Consider the following 4,456-nt stretch of genomic DNA (forward strand, 5'->3'; position numbering starts at 1 on the left):
CCAATTCTAGCGCATTACTAAACTAATAAGTGGCAACCCCTAGGTTCAAGACAAGGAAGACAGTCATTGGCTTTCCTGCTATGAGAACACCATAAAAAGTAAAAGCTGGGCAGGGAGATGGCTTAGTGGAATAAAAAGTAAAAGCTGGGGCAGGGAGATGGCCTAGTGGAATAAGTGCTTCCCTTGCAAGTGCAAGGGCCTGAGTTTAATCCCCGGTTCAGAAAAAAAAAAATTAAAAGGTGATTTTTGGATTTCCACACTTCTTTTTTGGATGAATTATGTTCATTAACAAGGTATCTAAAGTTCCTAAAGTTTAGGAGTTCAAAAATGGTTAGCAGTAGGTAATGTTAGAATATATAGGGAGAGTTTCATCGATAATAAATATTTAATAAACTGGCTGAGGGTTTATTAAAACTTTAAATGCTTACTGGGTAGCTCTTTCAATCTCCTGCTAGCCCTAGAAAAGATTTTAGAATTACAGCATTGCCAGACTAAAAGAGAAATACACATTCATGATCAATAACTTGCCTATGATTACAAAATCAGGAAGGAGTGAAAAACATTCAAATGCAGGTAGTCTAACCACAAAGCATGCTTCTCAGAAAGGCTCTATGTCTTTGATTAAATATCATCATTTTCATTATTCTAATAGATGTTTACTTTATTTCTGCGTTTTTTTCTTTATTTTTCACTAAATAAAAGGTATTTTGATATTACTGACATTTGTCAGTGTCAGATTAAGGATATTAGATGCTTACTGGAACTTATTACATAGATTTTTTTTCCCAGAACAAAAGTCAGCATACAGAAGAAATACAACTCTTCATGTTTGATTCATATTTATATAAATATATCATTTTCACATATTTTTAGTGAAGGGAAAATTTAAAATCGTATCTTTATAGTTAAACTATTAAGTTGAATATTCATATACAAAAATATTTTATTACATTAGTGACTCAGCAACAGATATGAACAACAAAATCATCAGAATATATTGAATACCTTGACTGCTTTCTTCATTGAAGTAGATTGTCTACTGAATTAATACGTTCTCTATTTACTGATTTATGCTTCCATTTTGGGGGTATGTTCACATCATTCACTAAATCAAGTCCATGTGGCCTTTCTGGTTACCATCATGCAAAAGTGGTTTCACATTTTAAATATTATAAAGACTGTTTAATCATATTTTTAAAATATGACTTCTCGACTATGACTCAGATTTAAATATCCATGAAAATTCTTATATAATAAGATGTGGGGCGCTGGACTGGTTGGCCATCGAGGTGGGTGGCTCAGGACATGAGCTGAAGGGTGCATTCCTACTCCTGCTCTTCTTTCTCTGCTCTCTGACTGGGAGGGACCCAACACCTTTCTCCTGCCATGCCCTCTACCATGCTGTTTCTGTCTCAGAGCCAGCTGACTACACAAAAAAGGGCCTGAAACCATGAGCTAAAATGAATCTCTCCAGCTGGAAGTTGTTCATGATGACTATTTTGTCACAGTGATAAAAAAAAGTCGGTTATATCACTAGTGTATGCTTTGCTAAAATGTTCTCATTTGAAGTTATTCTAGGAGAATCTTGCAAGTGTATCTTTCTAGTCTAACTTTATATATTTTATTTCATTAAAACGAGACCCTTGATTATTGTTCATGTCTCATTATTTCTATTTTTATAAAGGTTTTCATCATCGTCAATTACCCATATTTAATTATTGCCTCACTAGCAAAAATGTATTCACATACTTGAATGTATTAACAGTGTTGGATAACAATGATCACATTTACTTTCCTGCTCCTTTTTCTCTCTTTTTCTGTCTCTGTCTCTGTCTCTCTGTCTTTGTCTGCCTCTTCCTTCTCTCTCTCTCTCTCTCTCTCTCTCTCTCAGAATCTGACATCATGAAGCAAAACAGAGGACTGGAGATACACAAGCAAATGTTATTGCACTCATCCTGTAGGGAGATTCTTCACTGTTATTGTGATACGCGAAAGGAACAATGTAGCATCTCACATTGTCCCATTGATGTAAAAGAGATAAAAAAGATAGATTTATGAAATGAAGCTATTAATTTTTCTCTTAAAGTTAGGAAAAATTAAAATTTGACTCATATATTATCAGGGTATTTTATGAAGGATTGCACTTTTTCTTGAAAATATTACTTTTCTTGGCCTCATGGATGCTGAAGCTATTTTACATCTAGAAAGTGTAGCTCATTGAACATTACCTCTACAGAAGCTGGGTAATAAGGTGCTTGTCAGAAATGACAGTTATAAATGGAAATACTTTTTCCTTGTGTACAATGATATGCTCATAGCAGAAATATTGGCGAATGAGGAAAGGGTAAACTACAGAGGTAGCCAGCTAATGTGGAGATATTATTTGGCGGTCTTCACTTTTTACTTTATTCTTTTCATTTTACTTTAAAGAAAAGAAAAAAGAAAACATAAACAATGAAATAAAAATTCAAATCAAGATTGTAAGAGATTATCAAAGGCTACTATATAGCATATTGTTATCTTTGAAGTAGCTGCTCGTATTACAAGATATACACAAGAAAATTTGATCAAGAATACGCATTAAATTCCCAGTACCAAAAAAAGAAAGAAATTAAGCAAGAAAGAAAGAATTAAAGAAAGAAAACAAGAAGGAAGAAAAGAAAGGAAATGAAAATAAAAGAAACAAAAAGACTGAAAGCTCCAGGAAGAGCCTCTTTTGAGTTCTTTGGAAGAAGTTAGGAAAAAAAGTCACTTTAAAATGGCAATGCCATCAAAATTCCACAAGCAGACCTACTTTATTGACAATCAAGAACAGGAATATGTGAAAACTGTGAAAGCATCCAAAGGTGGTCCTGGGTAAGCCGTGAGCCCCTACGCTGGCTTTAATCCCTCCTGCGATGTTGAGGCTTTGCACAAAGCTGTGACAGTAAAAGGTGAGGATGAAGCAACCACTGACACTCTGACGAAGAGAAACAATGCCCAGTATAGGCAGGTCACAGCAGACTACCTCCAGGAAAAGGGAAGCCCCTGGATGGAGAAGAAAGAAAGAAGAAAGCCTTCACAGGTCATCTAGAAGAAGTGGTTTTAGCTCTGCTGAATACTTCCACCCATTTTGATGCAGATGAGCTCCATACTGCCATGAAGGGTCTTGGAACTGATGAAGACACCTTCGCTGAAATTTTGGCATCAAGAAAGAATAGAGAAATCATAGAAGTTAATAGGGTATACAGAGATGAACTGAAGAGAGATTTGGCCAAACACATCACCACAGACAAATCTGGAGATTTCCAGAAGACTCCACTTTCTCTCTCTAAGGTGACCAATGTGAGGATCTTAGTGTGAAAAAGACTTGGTGGACACAGATGCCAGGGCCCTATATGAAGCTGGAGAAAGGAGAAAGGGGACAGGTGTTAATGTGTTCAACAGCATTCTGATCACCCGCAGTTACCCCATCTTCCCAGAGTGTTTCACAGATACACCAAGTACAATGAGCACGATATGAACAAGGCTCTGGACCTGGAGCTGAAAGGTGACATTGAGAGATGCCTCACAGGCACCGTGAGATGTACCACAAGCACACCTGCCTTCTGTGCTGAGAAGCTTCATGATTCGATGAAGGGCACTGGAACTTGTCATAATGCCTGATCAGGATCACGATCTCTCACCCGGAAAGCGACATGAATGACATCGAAGTGTACTACCAGAAGATGTATGAGAACTCTCTGTGCCAAGCCATGCTGGATGAAACTAAGGGAGATTATGAAAAATCCTGGTGGCTATTTGTGGATAAAACTAAGCATTCATTTGAAGCTCTCAAGTATTCTTAACAGAAGACTTCTGAACCACAGGCTTTTGTTCTGCAACATTGGCTTAACTAGGAAGCTTGGTTGAGCAGGTTTGCAGTGTAATTATCTGCTCTCTGAAAAACAATATAGCCTATAAATCTTTTTTTCATATCATAACTCTGTATAATGGAGATAAATTTGTTTTTAAAATGTTTTCAGAAATCATAAGGCCCCATATACAAGTTCTTTTATTGCCTGAGAAGTTTAAGTAGCTGAGAACAAAAAATGTGACAAAAAAGAAAGAAATAGAAGAGAAGAGAAGACAAGAGGAGAAGACAAGAGAAAAAAAGAGATCAGTGTTTCTTGTAACAGCTGCACAAAATGAATCTTTAATAACTCTGGCCACAGGAGGAGAAAGTCCAGCAACTACATCATTTTAATAAGGGTCTATCGGGCTTTTGCGCCAATATCCTGAACAAACTGCATTTTTAAATGTGAATAAAATGAAAAGGTGCAATAAAATTACTGCACTCCTTTTATTGTTTTGTTTTTCTTTAAAGGAATTTTATGCTTTTATGTCTGGTATTCTGATCCATTCCTATGTTGGTGTGCATTTGGATAAAAGTTTTCACACTCCGTGGGGTTTCTTTTCACTCTGTTGATGATTTGTT

At 36.3% G+C, this 4,456-nt stretch overlaps 1 pseudogene; it reads left to right on the forward strand.

The window, feature by feature from the left end:
- Window positions 1–2,758: 2,758 nt before the first annotated feature.
- Window positions 2,759–3,790, forward strand: LOC101572428 (annotated as a pseudogene).
- The last annotated feature ends 666 nt before the right edge of the window (window positions 3,791–4,456 follow it).

The sequence above is a fragment of the Octodon degus genome, unplaced genomic scaffold (genome assembly GCF_000260255.1).
Source record: "Octodon degus isolate 3935 unplaced genomic scaffold, OctDeg1.0 scaffold00066, whole genome shotgun sequence".
Classification (NCBI taxonomy): Eukaryota; Metazoa; Chordata; class Mammalia; order Rodentia; family Octodontidae; genus Octodon; species Octodon degus.